General features: G+C 38.3%; 1 pseudogene; it reads left to right on the forward strand.

Annotated features, from left to right (window-relative positions):
• The first annotated feature begins 18,509 nt into the window (after positions 1-18,509).
• The window catches only part of LOC108521844 (dynein heavy chain 14, axonemal-like), a 73,519-nt pseudogene continuing 66,408 nt past the window's right edge, over positions 18,510-25,620 (forward strand).

Raw genomic sequence — 25,620 nt, forward strand, 5'->3', positions numbered from 1 at the left:
TCTGGAAACTTTCTTTTCTTTGAGCTGTGTTTGGGGTGGTTCTGGATATTTGGAGGATTGTGTTGCACATCTCTGGAGATGCCTGGTGAGTCCTTAATTAAGTCATAACCTCAGTTAAGGCATATTGGTTTGGATGACTCACTTGAAAAGATATCTTTGGTTTAAAAAGGAGAAAAAAAGAAGCAGGAATAAGGCTGTTTGTTCTGGCTGAAATCTGATAAGAGTTTTGAAATTTTTTTTTTAAAGAGCTCTATAGTCAAAAGATGATTTAGGCTAGGTGCAGTGACTCATGCCTATAATCCCAGCACTTTGGGAAGTTGAGGCTGGAGGATCCATGAGGCCAGGAGTTTGAGACCAGCCTGGACAACATAGTGAGACCCTGTCTCTACAAAATTTTTTTTTTTAATTAGGTGGTTGTGGTGGTGCATGCCTGTAGTCCCAGCTGCTTGGGAGGCTGAGGTGAGAGGATTGCTTGAGCCTGGGAAGTTGGGGCTGATCCATGATCACACCACTGCACTCCAGCCTGGGTGATAGAGTAAGACCCTGACTCAAAAAAAAGTTGACTTAATTAAAAGCTGGCATTTAGTAGATATGTGTGTGTGTGTGTGTGTGTGTGTGTGTGTGTGTGTGTGTGTAGACTTCTGTTGTCTCTATAGAAGCTCATCAGTTAACTGAATTCATTTCTTCTTTAACCTTTAATTATAGGCACTCCTTTGTTCTGCTTCTCTTTTGATGACATAATTTTTGCCAAAGATAATGTAAAACTTCCTTGACCTTTTGGAAAGCTTAAATTCTCCCTCTACTTTGAAATGTACATTTTCTATCCTGTTTTCTCTCAAATTCAGTAAGAGTTTCGGACATAACTTGTTCCACTTACAGAGGTACAATTTAATCCATGCGTTCTTTTAAATTAGTGAGTTTTACTTGTCTTATGGCAGAAATTATAAAATGTACACCACAAAATATTTATATTTGTATTTTTACTATACATATATGCATGTCTGTGTTTGTATATTGCCTACCTGGTACCAAATTGACTTGTAAATAAATGAGTACTCATAAATAATAAGTGCAAAAGCTTTTCAAGTTCACATGACTTTAGTAATCTTTGATAAATAAAGCTAGTTTTAAAATTGCTGATAAAATAAAACTTGAATGTCTTCAGAACAGTCAGTATTAAATACAATTCAGACATTTTGCCTGGGACTACTGGTCAGAAAGGTTTAGACTGTCACTGATAGAAGTTTTCAGGTCATAAAACTGTTGTTTTCTGTGATATTTTTGATAGTTGTTTGGTTTATCTATGATCTTATGTGTTTGGTTTTGAGCCTTCAGATGGTAAGGTCTAGACAAGTGCCCATAATGAGGTCTGGTGACTTAGGCCACCCCAGCTTTGGTGCTGAGCCAAACCCAGGATGTCCTCTCTGACTCAGTTGTGTCTCCTAGCCAAGATGGGAGGAATCAGATCTTCCAGGACTTGTCTTCATGGCCTTCCCTGTCCTGGGTTCTACACCTGGTACATAACAATTAAAATTGCTTACTTCCTAGGTTTTTCACTAAGAATTAGGGTTACTAAGAGTTAACATTGTAATTAATATATGTGATTAAAACTACTGTAAGAGAAACAATTCTGTATATAAAGTGTAAAAGAAAAATAGGATGTGTTTTGGTAAAGAAAGTTTTTTAAAAAGGTGTTAAAATGTTTAATAGATAAGTAAGTTTGCCTGGCTTAAAGGTGATTTAAAAGTTATTTAAATTAAAAAAGATAAACTAAGTAGATATAAAAAATTGGGGAAAAGAAAATGGGAAAATTGTAATAGGTTATAAAAGGCTTATGAAAATCTTATGCCGTGTGATCAAAGCTGATCAAGATTAGATGTATCTGTATATAAGGTTTTATTAAAACTGGATTTAATAAGAATACATTGATACAAGGGTTACATTTGTTTTTTTCTTCTGAACAATATTTTCATATAGTATTAACAAGATACAGTAAAATATTTTTGTTCACCTTTTCAGTAAATTGCAAAATGTTTAAAAGAAGAGGAGAGTGGAAGAAATAATCTGATGCTGCCTTTATTAGGTCTTTTGATTGGAAACTGAGTTGCTGCTCTATTGAGTACAAGTTTTTGCTTTCTGAAATCTTTGAATTGTCATTTTAGCTAAATAGATGACTATTATTTTAGACTGACCTGTGATTTATTTTAGTATCAAGTGTCTTAAACCTTTGATATTTGACATACCTCCCAAAAGCAAATTTCAAATTCTAAATTTCAGTCTTCTTGCCCTCAAACTAACTCTTGGACATTCAAAAACATGGAGGGCTCTTGAAAATCCAAGAAGGACATATTAGACTTATTGGGATGTTAAAGGGATGTTAAAATCATATGGGAAGTATTATCAAATAAGAAATGGTGTTTGACTTTCTTTGAATTATCTTTGTGTGGATGTTATTAATGTATGCTCCAAAATTGTATGAGGTTTTTAAAAAATCTGATATCTCTTGATATATGCAGTAAATCACTTTTTATCCTAAAACCTTTTTTGCAAATTCTAAAGCATTGTGTCTTCAAGGAAATTAATGGAAAGGACTATGACAAGTACTCTTGAATACAGGTTTCTGATAACTTTGGAGATTATACCATTGGACTAGGTAAAAACATTCAGAACTCTAATAAAAAACTGATGGGTTTATAAAAATTGCTAACCCAACTTCAAATAGAGCAAAAGTTAATTATATAGGACTGAACTGATAGAGGACTGAAATAATTTATTATGACTTCATTTTGTTTGAAATATTGTTGATTGCCTTTATATTTTGCTTTCTAGAGTCAATACATTTTTTTCTTTTAAGCTATTTATAGTTTACAGCGATTGAGTAAAGTATACTTTCCTGAGAAAAATTGAAACATTTACCTTTCTCTCTACCTGATTTCTCTAGAATTTCAAAACTGTATTCTCATTTTATTGCAATGTAGCTATTTGTGTAAGTTCAATAAGAATCTCTTTTCCTTTTGCAACAGGACACATTGGAAACACTGGTTATTTTACCAAGGCTTTGACTGGAATGTCATATTTTCAAGTTTTAGCAGACTGCTTTGAGGGATTAATGTTGACTTTATAAAACCAAGACTTGGAAAAAATAACTTGGTACCTTGTATATATGGTTCCTTTGCAGGATCCTGACCTTGGAGTAAGTAATGTCACTTTCTGATAGGCACAGAAACCTCAAGATATTGGGGGACCATTGGAAGACAGGATATTTTGGGACCTTTGGAAGATAGGAATTCAACCAACTTATGAGCTATCCTCAACCTTGACCCAAATAAACTCTCTGTACCAACATTGCCTCAGTTTTTTTTTCTTTTGGTCAACACTTTAAAGTCATCTTATCCTTAGAAACTCTTGCCCTTCTAGAGTAATTATTTTATATACTAAAATTGATCTACATCAAAAATATTACTGCTCCAAAAGTCCTTTTCATAGTGTATGTCATGGCCAGACTGAGATGACCATAGACAGAACAGGAGAGGGGGAGCTAGTTCCAAGAATTAGACTAGAATGAAGGGGAACTATCAGGTGTCAGATAGGACATTTGTGTATAAGTAAAAAAAAAAACAATTCAAGCTATCAAGTAGCATCTGGAATTCATAAAGGAACTGGAAAATAAGAACTGGAAAGACATCTGCTTCTGTGTGTCTGTTTTATTCTTCTTTATCTGCAGACTGGCTTTCTGGTCAATTCAGTCTCCATTGTAGCATATGGCCCCATACAGAGATTGACTGTCTCTCAATCCCAATTCCAAATTCTGCAGGAGGTGGGAGAGAATCTGAATGGCCAGTTTGGGTCAAGCATCCAGCCAACTATGGTTAGGAATGCAAGAGCATGACATATGAGTCAGCCATTCCTAAAGAAAGAATAATCCCTGAGAGATTTAAAAGGGCAACAACACTAAATCTGGGCATGTTCAAGTTCAAGTCCAGAAAGTTAGCCAAATTTGAGTTTGAAGGCAGAGTCCTCCAGGCTGCCAAGTCTGTCCAAAACTTCTGACACAAACTTCAAGTTCACAAGTTTCCTCAGACTACCCTCAGGTTTGATAATTCACTAGAAAGACTCACAGAACTCACTGAAAGATATACTCATAGTCACATTTATTACAGGGCAAGGACGTGACTTAGAACTAGCCAAAGGATGACACAGGGCAGAATCTACGGAAGGTTCCAAATGGAAAACTTTCATCATCCTTACAGGTTATCTTCTTGACATGAGTGAGTGTCAATATGCATAGAATATTGCCAAGCTGTGAAGCTCACTCCAGTTTCCGTGTCCACAGATTTCACTGAAGTTTCACTACCTAGGTATGTCTAATTGATTGCTCACATGTTTGAACTCAATCTCCAGCTCCCTTCCCCCAAGGCCAGACTAATATCAGTGGCCCCAAACCCCAACCTTCTAAGCACACACATTTGGTTTTTCTGGCATGGCACCCTAAAACTATTGGGTGTGACCCACCCCACCTTTAGTCATCTTGCTAGCATAAACTATTCACTGTAGGCAGAGGGGCCCACCCTCAATAAAAAAAGACACTCTTATGAGGAAATTCCAAGTATTTAGAGATTTCCTCTAAGGAGCTGAAGACAAAGGCCAGATCTCTCTGTACATGGCCAAATTTCTTACTACACAGCAGCAAATACAGCCACTATTCTGTTTTCATGATCTTAACAAGAAAAGCATGGTAAGGTTGGCTCTAATCTTAATGTAAAGCTACATGTTTTCTGCTCTGTGATGATCATTAAGAATAGAGTCAGAGGCTTGGTGGTGGACACCATCTTTAACTGACATAGGAGAGAGATTCTAGCAGCAGCTCGCAGAGGGATTTATGGTAGTCAGTAGTCCATGATGGCTGAACAGTGGGGTAGTACTTGGCATGCTAAAGGTATACAGGACAATAGACGGTTCTGAAAGGTATAAAGGGCAATAGATGGTTCTGTTGACTGGGACAGGTTCCAAATCCCTTGAAGTAAGTGAATTTAGCCTTCTAGATTCTCCCACATTCCTTTTCTAAATTATTTTCTTTATTCACATATTATCTTAGGACCTCACAGCTACCTTACCAAGGCAGTAGCCCAAACCCCAGGAAGATTGCCCTTTATTTTCTTTTTTTTTTTTTTTTTTTTTTGAGATGGAGTCTCGCTGTGTTGCCCAGGCTGGAGTGCAGTGGCGCGATCTTGGCTCACTGCAAGCTCCACCTCCCAGGTTTATGCCATTCTCCCGCCTCAGCCTCCGAGTAGCTGGGACTACAGGCGCCCGCCACCTCGCCCGGCTAGTTTTTTGTATTTTAGTAGAGACGGGGTTTCACCATGTTAGCCAGGATGGTCTTGATCTCCTGACCTTGTGATCCACCCGCCTCGGCCTCTCAAAGTGCTGGGATTACAGGCTTGAGCCACCGCGCCCGGCCTGCCCTTCATTTTCTACAACCTGCTCCATTCACATGAACCCAAACCCATAATCAAAATCACTTAGTTTCCAGGGAGAATTGTAATCAGATAAACTAACGCATAATTCAAGTTAAATTGTATATGTTCTTTGAAATCCACTTCTGTTCTATCCACAGGAAAAGAGAGTCAAAGTAAGATTTTAAAATTACAGTCAGGGACCAAGCTGTGAAAGTTATAGAAAGCAAGAAGATTAATCTGTTGTTTTAAACATTTGATGCAAATGAACAATGCTGGGTTTAAAGAACAGAAAATTAAGCAGCATAAATGAATCAGATGAAGAGGAAATTCTCTCTAATTGGAAATAGATTGCTGTAGGGTTTTCAAACTCAAGTCACATAGATTCCTGCCTACCTTTTCTAGTGGGATGGTAAACTAATTATTTCAGCTGAAACATAAAGAATAGATCAGAGAGAGAGAAACCATTCAAATCAATGATTCTGTAAGGTAAGTTTGGTGTAATGAGTCTCTGAGAAGGGACTTGTTCAAACTCTATCCCTTTTCCTGGCTTCTTCTGAATTTTGAGTATACTTCCTACTTGTGTACTGTCAAGAGTTTAGTTCCCAAAGAAACTAAACTATGTAAGTGAATTGTATGGAAGTAGAGAAAGAACTAATCTAGATGGATTTGAGCGCTGCAAGAGTTTTAACATTTAATCCTGTGTAAAAACAATACAGAAGTTGCAAAACTGGATAGAGATCAGCTTTCTCATGCACTATGAGATGCAAACCCCAGGAGGGCTCTCAGGGTGTGGTTTGCCAAAAGGCTTTCTCCTGTCATAGTCTGCAAGTCTGTAGGATTCATGTTTGAGTAGGTTAATCTGGGAACTGTCCATCAATTCAATAGGAAATCCAATAGTTTCCAAAAGACTGCCACATCTAAGACACTAATATTAAATAGCATAGTAGACTCTATCTAGTGAATTGAGAGAGATACCCTCTCTCCATATATGTTACCGGTAAAGGGTCTTGACTGCAAGTTGTCCAGGTTCTTGGTGTTTTGAACAAAGAATTGGACAAAATGCACAATAAAGGAAAGAATGAAACAACGGAAGCAGAGATTTATTGAAAAAGAAAGTATACTTCACAGGGTGGGAGTGACCAGAACAGCGGCTCAAGGGCCCTGGTTACACAATCTTCCGGGGTCCAAATACCCCCTAGAGGTTTCCCATTGGCCACTTGATGTACACCCCACGCAAATGAAGCAGTGGCTCACAATCAGAGGCCAAAGTGAAGTTACAAAGTTATACTCCTATGCAAATGTCTGCTTGGTTGCTTTCTGCAACCAATCAGAGGTACTTTCAATTTTCCATCTGCTATGTAGAAAGTGTGGGGAGCAGGGGTGTTGCAAAGGGAGTAGCCTCTGGTCCTTTTGTTACTTAGGTGTGGAAAGCTGGGGTTTTCCTTTTGATTTAGTTCTAGGAAGTCAGCGTGAACTGGCCTTAGGTTCCTTGCCTCCACACCCTATTCTCCTGCCTCAAATTCACTAGATAATAGGATATCTCTACACAGGTATCCTCTCTCTCAATTCTCAAAGATAGTAGGAGAGAGGATATCTCTACACAGTGGCTTGAATTAGCCCCTACTTGTGTAGAGATATCCTCTATCCTACTATTCTTGGGAAGTATTCTGGACTTGGGCAAATGCTCTTACTGTGGCCCTTTTACCAACATCAACAACTTGTTACCACAGAGGAATCTGAGAAAACTCTTTATTTGGATAACACTGATTTTTAACATGGCTCAAACCTATTATTTCCATAGCTGGCATAGGGAAATCATTAGGTTTCTCTCCAGATGGATAATGATTTTTGTAACTTGATTTACATTTAGGAATTTAAGGTTCTTAATGAAGGTTGACACATTTGCGAATCCAAATTATTGCATAGTTCTATTGATGATAGTAGTCATCTTATATGCTTAGAAAATATTCCTTTGGTTGGCTATGTTAATTGCTATAATTTTCTTCTGTCATTTTAAATCAATTTCTTCTTTGTGAAAACAAAATGTTACAAATCACCATTTTGTACTATTAAGTTGTAAATTACAGTGTATTGAACTAAAATGTTTCAGTTGTAACAAAGGATGGAGAAAATTATCAAAATTTACGTCTATACTAAAATAGCTCAATGCTCATTGTCCTTTGTAAACACTGAAATTAAAACAAATAGCTGGGCGTGGTGGCTCACACCTGTAATCTCCGCACTTTGGAAGGCCGAGGTGGGCGGACCACCTGAGGTCGGGAGTTCAAGACCAGTCCGATCAGCATGGAGAAACCCTGCCTCTACTAAAAATACAAAATTAACCAGGTGTGTTGGCGCATGCCTGTAATCCCAGCTCCCTGGGAGGCTGAGGTAGGAGAATTGCTTGAACCCAGGAGGCAGAGGTTGCAGTGAGCTGAGATCGTGTCACTACACTCCAGCCTGGGCAACAGAGTGAGACTCCATCTCAAAAAAAAACAAAAATAGAAACAAAAACACCCCAAAACAAATAGCAATATTTATGAATTTATATCTGTTTATAAACACAATTAATTCTATTGATCTATACTTTTCTGGTCTTTATGAAACCCATTGTTCCTTTTGTGATCTTTTGTGATAGTGGGATAGGTTTAGACTATTATGCTCACTTTTTTTTTTCCTTTTTTTTTTTTTTTTTTTTTTTTTTTGAGACGGAGTCTCGCTCTGTAGCCCAGGCTGGAGTGCAGTGGCCGGATCCCAGCTCACTGCAAGCTCCGCCTCCCGGGTTTACGCCATTCTCCTGCCTCAGCCTCCCAAGTAGCTGGGACTACAGGCACCCGCCACCTCGCCCGGCTAGTTTTTTGTATTTTTTAGTAGAGACGGGGTTTCGCCGTGTTAGCCAGGATGGTCTCAATCTCCTGACCTCGTGATCCGCCCGTCTCAGCCTCCCAAAGTGCTGGGATTACAGGCTTGAGCCACCGCGCCCAGCTATTATGCTCACTTTTATCTTAAACATGCTTGATAAATATTTATACAGTGCCTACAGATGCTAGGTACTGCAGGGGACATAAAGGAAATAGACTTGCTTTTTTGTCCTTAAATATTGAGACTCACATAGACATAAAGATTCAGATTCAGAAACTATTGTCTAGGGATTTCTATATATCTTCATTTGTGTCACCAGACAACCTCTCAAGGTAGATAAACTACTTTAGGTAGATATACATTATAAGGTAGATAGAAAACTAAGGCCTAGGAGTTGACTTGTTAATGTCACATAGTACGTGAAAAGACCTGGATCTGAAATATGTTCTTTTCAGTGCTAGTCTTACACTTTCAGCAGAATTCAAGGCAGAACAGGGTGAGTGACACAGTGCAAAGAAAATGCTATGGGAGTTTGGGGGAGGTCACACAGAAACTTCTAAAAATTTCCCCATAAGTGATAATAATTTCCCCACGTGGGCTTTACTTTCCTCTTAATAGCCTCTCGGCTGAGGACTTCTGACCCCATTATTCTAGCTATTTCTCTTAGAAGAGATAACTTTGGTAGGTATGCCTTCACTTCTTCGACCTGCTTCTCTCTTATGGTCTCTCATTCTTTTTGCCTCTTTTTCCTTCGTATTCTGGGAGCGCTGTTGTAGTTAAACTGCCACATCACTTATTTGCTTTTCTGCAGTAATAGATTTCCTCTGTACTGCCTCTAGTACAGATTCAAGTTCTTCCACAACATTTTTGGTTTCTCTTAAATTTTATTTTGCTAGCTTCTTTTTAAAATTCTGCCTGCATCCAAGTCTATTCTCTTCTTATGTCTCTGTTCCTACAGGAAGGCTATATTTTCTTGGTTCCTTGGGAAAACCAAGCAGATGTTTTCTAAAATTGTCTTCTACATATTACAAAAAAATTTGTTTAGAGGATGTTTTTCTACTGAGTCTTTAGATTAAAAAATTTTCCAAATAAAGACAAGGTGGTGTGAGTTACCTAGCCTCACACAACTTCTTCACTAGAAAAATGATGTTAGTAATGATACTCACCTCATACAATTAGCATGGGAAGTAAATGAATTAATACATGTAAAGTACTTGCAGTAGTCTGGGTCCAGTCAGGTTACAGAAACCAGAGAGTAGGCTAAACTGGGAAAGGTTGATGTATAAATGTATCAACAAAAGGGTAATATAGAATATAAGGAGACTTTACATGGCACCTTATGGTTGAGGGAGGCAGGGAAAAAAAAACTTGGAAGGGGCTCAGACTTTGTTGGAGAAGATGTGATTCTGCCCATTGGATAACAGAGAATTTTGTTGGTTTGGCCAGGCTGGAGCTGACCTGGGGCTGCTGGGCAAACAACAGGCCACCCTCTGGATGGCAGGCTTGCAACCAGCAGCCAGGGGTGTGGTCCTGCAGTGAGAGTCGGGTCATCTTCAGGGCTAGGAGCCCTTCAGAGTACATGGGCTGTGTGGGTCTGTGTCCTGAGGGCTGCAGAAAGGCTACTGTCAGGCCAAGTCTTCAAGGTCACAGAGAGACCAGTTTGAGGTCTGTACCCGGTGCAGGCTCTGCCAAAATGGCCTCACTCCTATACTGCTAACTCCAGGTCATGCTGGAAAGGGCAGGAGAGCCTCTTCCTTTGACAATGTTCCTCTACTACCATCTACTGGAGAAAACATAACATTGCATTCACCTTAAAGTGCTCGGGAATTTCATTATCACAGAGGTATAAACTGAAATGTGTATTCACGTGAAAAAATGCTCATCACTGGCCATCAGAGAAATGCAAATCAAAACCACAATGAGATACCATCTCACACCAGTTAGAATGGCAATCATTAAAAAATCAGGAAACAACAGGTGCTGGAGAGGATGTGGAGAAATAGGAACACTTTTACACTGTTGGTGGGATTGTAAACTAGTTCAACCATTACGGAAAACAGTATGGCAATTCCTCAAGGATCTAGAACTAGATGTACCATATGACCCAGCCATCCCACTACTGGGTATATACCCAAAGGATTATAAATTATTCTACTACAAAGACACATGCACACGTATGTTTATTGCGGCACTATTCACAATAGCAAAGACTTGGAATCAACCCAAATGTCCATCTGTGACAGACTGGATTAAGAAAATGTGGCACATATACACCATGGAATACTATGCAGCCATAAAAAAGGATGAGTTTGCGTCCTTTGTAGGGACATGGATGCAGCTGGAAACCATCATTCTCAGCAAACTATCCCAAGAACAGAAAACCAAGCACAGCATGTTCTCACTCATAGGTGGGAACTGAACAATGAGATCACTTGGACTGGGGAAGGGGAACATCACACACCGGGGCCTATCACGGGGAGGGGGGAGGGGGGAGGGATTGCATTGGGAGTTATACCTGATGTAAATGACGAGTTGATGGGTGCTGACGAGTTGATGGGTGCAGCACACCAACATGGCACAAGTATACATATGTAACAAATCTGCATGTTATGCACATGTACCCTAGAACTTAAAGTATAAAAAAAAAAAAAAGAAATGTGTATTCAGAGCTGAGCAATCCTATATCGATAACTGACACAGAACTTAAAATCATGCCTGGCACACGGTAAATATCACATTGCTAGAGATAATATTTTGCTATTATTATTGCATTCTTTTCTTTGTTTAATAATCTTTGAATAAAGAGACATCTATCCAGCTTGGTGTGGGCCAAGAGGCCAGGTATACTGAGTGCCTTTAGTTCTTCTCGGTACTAATTTGAGAGCTAGTAGCTTCTCTCTCTCATATCTAGAATGAGCCTCAAGGTTGATGTAAACAACCCTTAGTACCCTTGTAGGCATTGATTTGATGAGCTATCCCTTGCCCTTCTAGCTGATTTTCCTGATTATCAGAGGCTAATGTAGTTTGTAATTTTTCTTTGTACAAATGTAAGTCAAAGATACAACTCCTTCACATGCCCTGCTCCCAGGGCCTGTTTTTTGGCCCTGCCCACAGTGCTTCCAAGATAGAATGCCTCATAAGATGTAATGCACCCTTTCCTCTGCTGGATGCTGTTGGTTCTGTGGCATCACAGGAGTTGCAGTCTCTGACTGGGTATGTGGGAACAGGGAAGGAGGTCATCAGTCTGCCTGAAGCATTAAACTATTCTGGTGCAGTAAAGACAAGACCGTACGATTTTCTAGTTAGGCTATTCTAAAGACCAAACCTTTACCTACCTTCCTTGTGGCATTATATTTGCTCTTCTGTTTTAGAAAGTGGGTAGCAGAGTTCAGGAACATATATCTCACCAACTGCCATACATTCCATTAGTGGTAGACCATCCCAATGGACTCTGGTTTCCAGAGTTGCAGCCACTGTTTGCCATTTTATGTATCATTTCAAATATTTTTTTGAGAAGGTGAGAAAAAGGATATTAGGAAACATTAGCATGCCTTTTTTTCTTTTCTTTTAGAGAAGAGGTCTCACTCACTACGTTGCTCAGGCTGGCCTTGAACTCCTGGGCTCAAGTGATTCTCCTGCTGCAGCCTCCCATGCCATTTTGTCAGAGGAGTTTGAACCAGAGCAACTCCAACTTAAATAGGGGTTGGGTAAAATAAGGCTAAGACTTACTGGGCTGCATTCCCAGACGGTTAGGCATTCTAGGTCACAGAATGAGACAGGAGGTCGGCACAAGATATAGGTCATAAAGACCTTGCTGATAAAACAGTTGCAGTAAAGAAGCCAGCCAAAACCCACCAAAAACAAGATGGTGGCAAGAGTGACCTCTGGTCGTCCTCCCTGCTAGACTCCCACCAGCTCCATGACTGTTTCCAAATGTCATGGAAATGTCAGGAAGTTACTCTATACGGTCAAAAAAGGGGAGGTTTGAATAATCCATCCTTTGTTTAGCATATAATCAATAAACAACCACAAAAATGGGCAACCAGCAGTCTTTGGGGCTGCTCTGTCTATGGAGTAGCCATTCTTTAATTCCCTTATTTTCTTAATAAACTTGGTTTTGTTTTGCACTGTGAACTTGCCCTGAATTCTTTCTTGCACGAAACCCAAGAACCCTCTCTTGGAGTCTGGATCGGGATCCCTTTCCAATAACATCTTCTGTTAAATCATGAATTTTTCAAAGTATAAATAGTAATAATAGCTACCATTTATTAAGTGCTTGCCATGTAGCAGCTGCCACCTTTTCTCATTTACCTTTAATGTGATACCATGCCGGAACTCAAATTCAGGTTACTGTAACTACAAAGTCCATGTTCTATGTTATACTGTACAGCTATACTATTTTACATTTTCTTTTCTTTTTTTTGGAGACGGAGTCTCGCTCAGTCGCCCAGGCTGGAGTGCAGCCACTCCATCCTGGCTTGCTGCAACCTCCGCCCCCGGGTGCAAGGGATTCTCCTGCCTCAGCCTCCCTCACAGCTGGGATTACAGGTGCACACCACCACGCCCAGATAATTTTTGTATTTTTCGTAGACATGGGGTTTCACCACATTGGCCAAGCTGGTCTCAAACTCCTGGCCCCAAGCTATCCACCCACCTCAGCCTCCCAAAGTGCTGGGATTACATAGGTGTGAGCCACCACCTATAATCTATTACAGGCCCAACCTCTATTTTACATTTTCATTCCATACATTTTTACTTTATTTTTTCCTAGGAAAAGTGTATAGGCTTTGTGATAGGCAGAATAATCACCACCCCAAAAGATATACATAATCCCTAAAACCTGTGACTGTTACTTTACATGACAAAAAAAAAAAAAAAAAAAAAAAAAGTGGGGGGTGGCAGCTTTGTAGGTGTGATTGAGTTAAGGTTCTTGAATTAGAGGATTATCCTGGATTGTCTGGATGACATTGTAATCACACTTCCTTATAAGAGGGAGGCCGGAAGAGACCTGGCATATAGGGGAGGATAAGGTAACGTGACTACAGACATAGGGACTGGAGTGAAACAGCCACAAGCCAAAGAATGCCAGCAGCCACCAAAAGCTGGAAGAGGCAAGGAATAGATTATCCCGTGGAGCCTCTGCAGACAGTGCAGTCCTGCAGGTGCCTGATTTCAGCTTAGTGGAACTAGTTTTAGACTTCTGGTCTACAGAACCGCAAGCATAACATTTTCTTGTTTTAAGAACAAATCTGTGGCCAGGCGCCATGGCTCACACCTGTAATCCCAGCACTTTGGGAGGCTGAGGCAGGCGGATCACCAGAAGTCAGGAATTCGAAACCAGTCTGGCCAACAGGGTGAAACCGTGTCTCTACTAAAAATGCAAAAATTAGCTGGGTGTGGTGGTGGGCACCTGCAATCCCAGTTACTCGAGAGGGTGAGGTAGGAGAATCGCTTGAACCTGGGAGGCGGAGGTTGCAGTGAGCCAAGATCACACCACTGCATTCCAGCCCAGGCAAGAAGAGTGAAACTCCATCTCAAAACAAAACAAAAGAACACATTTATTACAACAGCCACAGAGAATGCTAACTGGTTTCTAGAGTGTCAACTCCAAACTGTTGGTGGTTTCCACAGTGTATATACATTAGCTCAGTGGTAGAGGAGGTGGTGGAGTATCTGCTGTGGGCGTGGTTCATTAGTTCCACAGTATTCCATCCATTGATACTTGTCAGTTAGAAGGGATATTATAACTCATTGACTGTATCTCATCCAATATATCAACTTCCCCTTCAACATTATATTCACATGATTGTCAGGTCTCTGCCTAAACAACTTAGACAAGTCCCCCCACTCTGCTTCAAACAAGTCCTCCCACTGGCAGAGATTTCGCTGCTTTTCAAGGTGTGGGATCTATACTTAGAGAGCTTGACTAATCAGACATTTTTCCCCTGATATTTAACGTCAATCTGCCCTCTTATAGTTTTCATGCATGGGCTCTGGTTATATACCCTGGAGCATCAAAGAATATGTCTATTCCCACTTCCTCAGGATAGTTGATGAACTTTACCTTCACCCAAATCATAATGTGAACTCAAGAAATTCACAATCAACTAAAACCCTTAAGATTTTGTTCATGATTACTTTTGTTATACCACATCTACCCCCATATGTTTTGGCAAAATTAGCTTTTTGGACCCAACTATATTCTACACATACCCCTATGAAACTAGACCATGTTAGACTTGGTACATTGTTCCAGTTTGTAAAGATTCTCTTTGATCCTGGCTCAGTTATTCATGTACCCATCCCAGTTTCATGCTGTATGCACCTAAACCAGCATGCCATGATGTCAATATCAAACTCTTTAATAAAAACTTTGAATGGACTTAGGCCAAGGAGAGCCTAGCAATATAGCATTAGAAACCTTTTCTCATGAATTACAAAATTCCTAAGCACAATATCACTTTTGTATCCATAAGGATATCATGAGAATCTTTACCAAATGTCTTGTTAAAAATCCAAATAATACCATACCAATGTCATACTCTTTATCCATTTATGCAGTTCATACTTGAAAGTGCTATTTGAATTTGCTCATATATAAAGTTGCTTTATAAAATTTAAGTCCCTTTATACTTATTCAAGGAATCCAGTGGCCTAATGAGCTTGTCAAAAAAAGAAAATGAGTGAATAAATTCTCAGAAGTTCACTTTTTATTATAGAATTAAAATATCTGTTAGTTTTCCTGAAGTAGAAAAAAGGGTAATATTTTTCAGTGATATTTATGACTGTAAAAGGGCTACACAAGGCTCATAGAAAAAAGCCCCATTAACACTGAAGCATTAGGTAGAAAATAAGCTAATATCCTGAGTATAATGAAGGTGAGTGTTTGAGAGGTTCAACAATTCCAGTCTTCACTGCAACACTGTCCCCAGTCAGCCAAACCACAATGAGATACCACCTCATGCCAGTCAGAATGGTGATTATTAAAAAGTCAAGAAACAACAGATGCTGGTGAGGCTGTGGAGAATTAGGAACACGTTAACACTATAGGTAAGAATGTGAATTAGTTCAACCATTGTGGAAGACAGTGTGGTGATTCCTCAAGGATCTAGAGCCAGAAATACCATTTGACCCAGCAATCACATTACTGGGTATATACCCAAAGGAATATAAATCATTCTACTATAAAGACGCATGGACACATATGTTTACTGCAGCACTATTTACAATAGCGAAGACATGGAACCAACCCAAATGCCCATCAATGATAGACTGGATAAAGATAATCTAGTATATATACACCATGGAATACTATGCAGCCATAAAAAGGAACAAGATCATGTCCTTTGCAGGGACATGGATGAAGCTGAAAGACATCATCATCAGCAAACTAACACAGGAACAAAAAGCCAAACATTTCATGTTCTCACTCATAAGTGGGAGCTGAACAATGAGAACACATGGACATGGGAATGGGAACAACCACACACCAGGGCCAGTCAAGGATTGGGGAGTAAGGGGAGGGAGAACATTAGGACAAATGGGTAATGCATGTGGGACTTAAAACCCAGATGATGGGTTGATGGGTGCAGCAAACCACCATGGCACATGTATGCCTATGAAACAAACCTACACGTTCTGCACTTGTATCCCAGAACTTAAAGTAAAATTTTAGAAAAAAGTTTAGTACACTTTTGCCAATACAATTTTAAAGACAGTATTTTCAATTTTTTTTTTTGTTAAAACTGTGAATCTGTGGATTTAGCTCATTTAATTTATGGAAAATGTCTGCTGTATAATTAGCATTGTCAAATCAATTAGCCAAATCAGGCTGGCTTTTAATCATAAAATCTGACTTCATTTTCCATTGAAATAATTTCATTAATAAACATTTCAAAATGATTACAGAAAGCACTGAGAAAGAACTTATAAATGCATTTAAAAAATAGATTACTAAAACCAATCAAGTTAAGATTAAATACTATAGATATACTTTATTCACTTTTATAGTAAGTCATAAAAAAAAGAATAAGCCTATATAACATTTCTCATTACTTAAATTATAATAATGCAATGCAATATAAAATATAAATTATTTATAAAGGCAGGGGTGTGATTAAAAATATGGTATTTCTTTGGTAAATGTGGGTGTCAGGTGATCATTGGCCCTTGTTATAAAGTGAGAATCATAGTGACCACCTCAGAAACACTCCATGAATGTCATATGCATCATGATGAAAATATGCATATGCACTTACTGAAAAAGAAAAGTATATGAAGGCAAAAAACCCCTATTTGATACAGCACAGGAAATAAATTTTGTTAAAAGTAGATGGAAAATATAACACAATGTATGAAATGAAATAAGATGAAAGTTGAATGTAAGGGGGATATATAGTTGATAACATAATTAGATAAATAGATTTTAACTAACTTCATATTCATATAACACATGAATTTTAAAGAAATCACATAACATTTTAGTCCTTCAGGTCTTATCCAGTGTGTTTTCAAGAACCTGGCGGTCTGGTTACATTTAAAATACTTAGTGTCACTAACCAGTACTGCTCTACTGTTTGAAGGTGCTTTGATTTCTAGCTAATGAAATCTGGTAGAAATGAGTATTATGAACAGCTGAAAAACATTGCTTGCGTTTTAAGGCATGAAAGAAGCTTTATTTAGTGATTAATATTTCTTACTGATCTTCTCTGTTTTGCATTCATTAAACACTCTATTAAGAGCAAATAATTTTTTGACACTAGTCAGTGTACAGAAGAGACAAGCACATTAAAAGAAAGTCCTCATTAACTCCACTGCCCACACTGTACAATATATATGATTCCATGACATTTCAATACCTGCTTTTTCTAGCACCACTCTTCATTCTTCACAGAAATAAAGACAAAGATGGAGCCCTACAATGTGCTATAGATGCTTTAATTAATTATTATAAGAGGTGCCTTATCTCCTGGTTATAATTATTTTTGCATTGGCTCTTTGGCATTCTTGCAGGTTTTTATACCTGGGCAAAGCACAATGGTAGGATTCCAGAGGGGCGAGAGCTTGTCTTTCTCTTGTAAAGTGAGTGAAGGAAGATTTTGAAATGGGGGTGAGGAAAGGCAAATCTTCATGATGTTAGGAAAGAATATATATTAAGACCTGGATCTGTAATTGGATTCTGATTCCTTTAAAACCATCAATACCCTCCAAACCACGAAAGTCTGGGCTCTCTCCAGAGGTACTGAGTATTGCACCCTGGTTCGAAGACCACTGCTTTGCCTACAGTGGAAACAGTAGAAATGGAACAAAGTGGCAGACTAAACATATAGTTTGTGGATGGAATTCACAGGACTTGGCAATAGATTGAATTGGGGTAGGTAAGGGAGTGGGAAATGTCAAGGATGACGCCAATGATTTTTGGTTTAAGCAAGTAGAACTGCTATTTGCTGAGATGAAGAACACTGGATGTGAAGGTGGCTTTGGCGGCCCTTCATAGTCTGTCTTTTTGTTGATCTTATTTTGTTTTAGACAGTTTATTGACTGATATTTCATTAAGTTACGACTCTCAACTTTTTGGCCAATTTTATTCAAATGCAAATGCTTATTGGCATATAAAAACATTATTTCCAAAAGGATTTTCCTTTTAAAAGTGACATATTTCCTTACCCACCCCAACACCTAAACCCCCTTACCAAACAGCTTCTCAAAGATTCAAATTCATACATAGATTTTATTGTAATATGCGGAATGGTTACACATTCAAACTTATTAAATATTATAATACAAATGGGAAGCCGATTTTTAAAATATTAATCACAGCTTTAGATATAATAGGCCCCAACAAATCTCTACATTGTTTTTCTTTCTGTGGATCCCACCAAGAAATATGAAGTCACCCAGGTGTTTTTTGTGCCTAGCTCAGTGCCTGGCACATAGTAAGTGCTCAATAAATATTGTAGCTGTTGCGTGAGTGAAATATAGAACATTAACTTATTAAATTTTATAAGACGTTTAAAAGAAATGGGGTATTTTATATGTAATTATTTTATCTTAGAATACCTCTTAGACCTGTTTTATTGTATATATACGATCCTTCACTAGTAAGTGAGGCTTTTTAATGAAAGTTCACGCCCACGAGTTGTGAAAATCTTAAGTGTAAGTCACCTCTTTCAGAGGTCTCAGAGCCACCTATTCTGTAAAGGCACACGTTTCTCCCGCCTTCAGGCCATACTCAGGTAGGCATGCAGGTGGTAGAAAGGTCAGACTAGAGTCTTTAACTTGGGCACCATATCTGATCTGCCTTCAGCGCTCACTTCTGGGCCACTCTCTGCACCCTCAATACCCGCCTTGCTCCCAGCACCGTCGGCTTCACGTCGAGGGCCGCCGCGGACCCGCCGTGGAATCTCGCAAGAGCAGGGGCCCCTCCTCAACTGCCCGGCACCCAGGATCCCTTGCCCCGCGTTCGGGACCCCACCCCCATTCTGGCCTCTTCGCCGGGGCTCAGGCGGGGCGCTCGGTCAGGAGGTTACGACCAGGAGGCGTCGGAACCTGGCGTGGTAGGGTTGCGCTGCGCTGTCCATCCCATTTACCCTCGCCTGGCGCCCTCCGGCGTGGGCGGCCCGGACCTCCGCCGCTTCCAGGAAGGGCCACAACGGCCGTGGGACCACAGCGAGGCGGGTAAGGTCGTCCGCGTCTTCCTGCCAGCGGTCGGCGGAGGCTCGGCGGGCGGGCGGCGCGTGGGGCAGCCGGTGTCGCACTGCGAGGGCTGCGTGGGCGCGGAGGGCCTGGGCGCTCCCCAGCTGCTGTGGGAGCGCCTCCGAGTCCCCGCGCGGAACCCTCACCAGGCAGATGCTGGCCCATCCACCGGGCGCCCGGCGCCGGCCTAGCCGGGGGTCCAGACCGCAGGAGCTCTCAACGCGAGGGTCTTCTGAGTTGCTCTTAAGGCGAGGGTCTCCTTAGTTGCTCTCCCTCAGGCAGGCCGCGTTCTCTTCTATTCCTGTATTTCTGAGGTTTTTTTTTTTTTCTTTTCCATTTATAAACGAATAACGAGCTCTTTGAAAAACCTTGCCATCACTTATTGTATAATGTGTATATATACACACTCAACACAAATATATATGGATTTTTTATGTATATATATATATAAGTGATTTTTTATGTAGAGATATAACTTTTCTAAGAAGTTGATGAATTACATTAAGGACACTAATGGATAATTTACTTGCATTTATGGGATAGACTAGGCTAGGAAATATATGTACATATACAGTCATGTGCCTCATAACAGCGGTGGTCCCATAAGATTATAATGGAGCTGAAAAATTCCTGTTGCCTAGTGATGTCATAGTCAAGGCATTATGTGTTTGTGGTGATGCTGTTGTAAACTGTGCTGCCAGTCATAAAAGTGTAGCACATACAATTACGTACAGTACATAGTACTTGATGATAATAGATGAGTATGTTACTTGCTTATGTATTTACTATACCATACTTTGTTGTTGTTGTTGTTTTTGTTTTCTTTTTGTTTTTTTTTTTTTGAGATGGAGTCTCGCTCTGTCACCCAGGCTGGAGTGCAGTGTGGCAGGATCTCGGCTCACTGCAAGTTCCGCCTCCCGTGTTCACGCCATTCTCCTGCCTCAGCCTTCGGAGTGGCTGGAACTACAGGCGTCCGCCACGACGCCCGGTTAATTTTTTGTAGTTTTAGTAGAGACGGGATTTCACCGTGTTAGCCGGGATGATCACGGTCTCCTGACCTCGTGACCTGCCTGCCTTGGCCTCCCAAAGTGCTGGATTGCATATTCCAGAAGAAGGCATTGTTATCATAGGAGATGACAGTTCCAGGTGTTATTACCCCAGAGACCTAGTGGGACAAGATGCGGAGTTGAAAGACAGTGATATTGGTGATACTGATCCTGTCTAGGCCTAGGCTAATGTGTGTGTTTGTATCTTAGTTTATAATTAAAAAGTTTAAAAAGTAAAATAAAATTTTAAAATAGAACAATGCCTATACTAGTAGAATAAGGATATAAAGAAAAGAAATATTTCTGTACAGCTGTGCAATAATACTTAGCTGTACAATAAGCTAAGTATTATTACAAAAGATAAGAAATAAAGTTTATAAAGTAAAAAAGTTACAAGAAGTTATGATTTATTATTGAAAAAATATTTTTGCATTTAAATGTTTTTATTTGTACCAATTTATGAGGTACATGAGAAATTTTGGTACATGTATCTAATGTGTAGTGACCAAATTACGGTACTTAGGTTGTCCATGACCTGAGTACAATATATTTGTATTAAGTATAGTCATTTTACTTCACTATCAAACACTGAATTTATTCCTTGTATCTTACTGAGTCTTTGTATCCTTAAGCCCACTTCCGTTCATCCTCCCCCTTCTTGCCATTCACTCTTCTTAGTCTCTGTTATCCATTTTTCCACTCTCTACCTTCATATATTATTCAAATTTTAAACTTAAATTTTATTCAAATTTTGTAGCTCCCACATATAAATGAGAACATGGCATTTGTCTTTTTGTGTCCGGCTTAATTCACTTAATAACTTCCAGTTCCATCTATGTTACTGCAAATGATATGATTTCATTCTTTTTTATGGCTGAATAATATTTCATTTTGTATATATGTACCACATTTTTTGTCCATTCATCCATCGATGGGCACTTAGGTTAATTCTGTGTCTTTGCTTTTGTGAATACTGCTGCAGTAAATGTGTGAATGCAGGTATTCCTTTTATATATTGATTTCTTTTACTTTGGGTAGATACTCAGTAGTGAATTGCTGAATTGAGTGGTTAATTGTGTTTTTAGTTTTTTGAGAACACTCCCTACTGCTTTCCATAGTGGCTATACTAGTTTACATACTCAGTAACAGTGTATAAGAGTTCCCTTTTCTCCACATCCTTACCAACATCTGTTATTTTTTGACTTTGACTTTTTATTAATAGCCATTCTGACTGGGATAGGATGGTATCTCATTCTGGTTTTTGATTTGCATTTCTCTGATTAGTGGTGTTGAGCATTTTTTTCATATACCTATTGGCTGGTTACATGTCTTATTTTGAGAAATGTCTATGCATGTCCTTTGCATACTTTTTAATGGGATTGTTTGTGCTCTTCCTGTTTAATTGTTTCAGTTCCTTGTATATTCTGGATCTTAGTTCCCTGTTAAATGAATAGTTTGCAATTTTTTTCTCCCATTCAACAGGCTGTTTTTTCAGTCTGTTGATTATTTGTTTTGCTGTGTAGAAACTTTCTGGTTTAAGTCCCATTTATCTATTTTTATTTTTATTGCCTGTGCTTTTGAGATCTTAGTCACAAATTATTTGCCTAGACTAATGTCCAGGAGAGTTTTCCCTAGTTTTGGATCTTACATTTAAGTCCTTAATCCATTTTGAGATGATATTTGTATGTAATAAGAGATAGTGGTCCACTTTCATTCTTCCGCATGTGGCTGTCCAGTTTTCCAGGCATCATTTATTGAAAAGGGTATGCTTTTTCCAATGTAGGTTCTTGTCAGTTTTGTTGCAAGTCAGTTGGCTTAAATATGTGGCTTTAATTCTTGGTTCTTTATTTGGTACAATTGGTCTGTGTGTCTCTTTTTATACCAATGCCATACAGTTTGGGTTATTATAGCTTTGTAGTATATTTTGAAGTCAGGTAATGTGATGCCTCCAGCTTTGTTGTTTTTACTCAGGATTTCTTTGACTATTCAGGCTCTTTTTTGATTCCATATGAATTTGGGGGATTTTTTTTTTCTAATTCTGTTAAGAATGATATTGGTATTTTGATGGGAATTGCATTGAATCTGTAAATGGCTTTTGGCAATATGGTCGTTTAAATGATATTAATTCTTCCTATCCATGAGCATGGGATGCTTTTTCATTAGTTTGTGTCATATTCAATTTCTTTCGTTAGTGTTTTATAGTTTTTTTATGTAGAGATCTTTTACCTCTTTGGTTAAATTTATTTTAGGTATTTTCTTTTGTGGCTATTGAAAATTAGATTGCCTTCTTGATTTATTTCTTGGCTAGGTCATTATTAGTGTATAGAAATGCTACTGATTTTTGTACATTGGTTTTGTATCCTGCAACCTTACTGAATTCATCTATAAAATCGAAGAGTTGTTTGGTGGAGTTTTTAGGTTATTTCTAGATATAAAATCATGTGATCAACAGAGAGGGACCATTTGATTTTCTTTTTCACCAATTTGGATGCCTTTTATATCTTGCTCTGGCCTGAATTTTCTAGCTAGGACTTCCAGTATGAGGTTGAATGAGAGTGGTGAAAGGGGACATCCTTATCTTGTTTCAGTTGTTATAGGAAAGGTTTTCAACTTTAATCCATTCAGTATGATGTTAGCTGTGGGTCTACCCTATGTGGCCTTTGTTACTTTGAGGTATGTTCCTTTTATGCCTGGTTTGTTGAGAGTTTTTATCATGAAACAATGATGAATTTTGTCAAATGCTTGTTCTGCATTTATTGAGATTATCAAATGACTTTTGTCCTTCATTCTGTTGATGTGATGTATCATGTTTATTGATTTGCATATATTAAACCATCCTTGCTCTCCTGGTATAAATCCCACTTGATCATGGTGTATTTTTTTTTTGGATGTGCTGTTGGATTTGGTTTCCTAGTATTTTGCTGAGGAGTTTTGCGTCTGTGTTTATCAGGGATATTGACCTCTTGTTTTCTTTTTTGTTGTTGTTGTGTTCTTGTGTATTACAGATACCACTAACATTGTTTACAGCCAAAGAAATCATGCGGAGACTACGCTAATACCCACACGCAGACTCAAAGCCAAAGTACCATACCAGCCAGTACCATAGATACATCTTCAGGAAAAAGTCCTTCCCTATGAAAGTAAATTCAAAAATAGGAAGAAGTGACTGTTATACCAGATGCACAGATATTAGCATACAAACATAAAAAACATGCAAAAGCAAGGACATATGACACCTCTGAAGGAACACAGTAATCGTCCATCAGTAGATCTTAATAAAAAAAAATTGTCAAAATCTCAGACATGGAACTCAATATATTGATTTTAAAGAATCTCAGCGACATACAAGAGGATTGTTAAAAAAATACAAATAAATCAGAAGAATAATTTAGGACATGAATGAGAGATTTCCTAAAGAGATAAGATTCTTTTGAAAAGAACCAAATAAAAATTCTGGAACTGAAGAATTTACTGAAGGAAATACGAAATACATTTGAAAGCTTCAACAATTGATTAAATCAGGTAGAAAAAAGAATCTCAGAACTTAAAGATAAGTGTTTTGAAATAATTCAGTCAGAAAAAATAAAAGTATAAAAAAGAATAAGCAAAGCCTTCATAACGTTTGGGACAACATAAAGTGGCAAAAGTTATGAATTATTGATATCCCCAAGGGCAAAGAGAGAAAGGATTAGAAAACCTGTTTTGCAAAATACTAGATAAAAATTTCCCAAGTCTAGCAAGAGATTTAGACATTCAGACACTAGAGGCTCTGTGATCCTCAGGCAGAAACAATGTGAAAAGATCCCTACGGCACATTATGATCAGACTGTCTAAAGTCAAAGATAAAGAATATTAAAAACACCAGGAGAAAAGAACCTTGTCATCTATAAAGGAAACCCCATTAGATTACTATAGATTTCTCTGCAGAAACCTTACAGGTTAGAAAAGAATGAATGATATATTCAAAGTGCTAAAAGAAAAAATAATGCCAACTGAGAATATTATATCAGCTAAAGTGAAGTGAAGGAGAAATGGAAGTCATTCCTAGACAAATGCTGAAGGAATTCAGGATCACAAAATTGGTCCCCTAAGAAGTGCTCAAGGAAACCTGAAAGTAAAAGGATGACATTTATCATCATGAACACACATGAAAGTATAAAACTCAGTGGTAAAACAATCACACAAGGGAGGAAGGGAAAGGACTCAAATGATACCACTGCAGAAATCCACCAAACCACAACAGCAAAAAGAGAAAAAGGAACAAAGAATATATAAAACAACCAAAAAACAATTCACAATATAACAGGAACAAAACCTCACATGTCAATAATAACCTTCAACATAAGTGGATTAAATTATTCACTTAAAAGATATAGAATAGCTGAATGGATTTTGAAAAGATTCAGCTATGTGCTGCTTACAAGAAACTCACCTTATCAGTAATGACACATATAGATTGAAAGTAAAGGGATAGAAAAAGATATTCCATGCAAATGGAAACCAAAAGGGAGTAGGAGTAGCCATACTTAGATAAAACAGACTTTAAGTCAAGAATAGTAGAAAAGACAAGGTCGTTATATAATGATAAAGGAATTAATCCAGCTGGAAGATAGAACAGTTCTAAATATATGCAACCAACACTGGAGCACCCATATTAATAAAGCAAATATTACTAGCTATAAAGACTGCCATACGATAATAGTAGGGGACTTCAATACCCCACTCTCAGTATTAGACAGATTATCTAGACAGAAAATCAAAAAAGAAACATTAGATTTGAACTGAACTTGAGACCAAATGAACTTAACAAACATTTACAGAACGTTCTGTCCAACAACTGCAGAATATATATTCTCATTAGCACATGGAATATTCTCTAGGACAGACTAGATTATTAGGCCACAAAACAAGTCTCAACACATTTTTAAAAATGAAAATCAAGTATCTTTTTTTGACCACATTGGAATAAAACTAGAAAGTAATAAGAACAACTCTGGAAACTATAAAAATACATGGAAATTTAACAACTTGCTCCTGAATGACCGGTGAGTCAATGAAGAAATTAAGACAGAAAGAAAAAAAAATTTTGAAACAAATGAAAATGGAAACATAACATACCAAAACCTGTGGAATATATCAAAATAAGTGTTAATGGGGAATTTTATAGCAATGAATACCTACGTGAAAAAAAGTAGAAAGATTACGAATTAACAATCTAACAATGTACCTCAAGGAATTAGAAAAGCAAAGACAAATCAAACCCTAAATTAGTAGAAGAAAAGAAATAATGAAGATCAGATCTAAATGAAATAATGACTAAAAAACATAAAGAGGATCAATGAAATGAAAAGTTGATCATTTGAAAAGAAGTAAAATTGATAATTGATAAACCACAACCACCAGCAAGACAAACCAGAAAAGGAGAGAGAAAAGACCTAAATAAACAAAATCAGAAATGAAAAGGAGACACTACAACTGACACCAAAGAAACGTAAAGAATCATTAGAGATTATTATGAACAACTGCATGCCAAAAAAAAAAAAAAAAAAAAAAAAAAAAAA

Source organism: Rhinopithecus bieti, unplaced genomic scaffold (assembly GCF_001698545.2).
Source record: "Rhinopithecus bieti isolate Rb0 unplaced genomic scaffold, ASM169854v2 scaffold_61987, whole genome shotgun sequence".
In the NCBI taxonomy this organism is placed as follows: domain Eukaryota; kingdom Metazoa; phylum Chordata; class Mammalia; order Primates; family Cercopithecidae; genus Rhinopithecus; species Rhinopithecus bieti.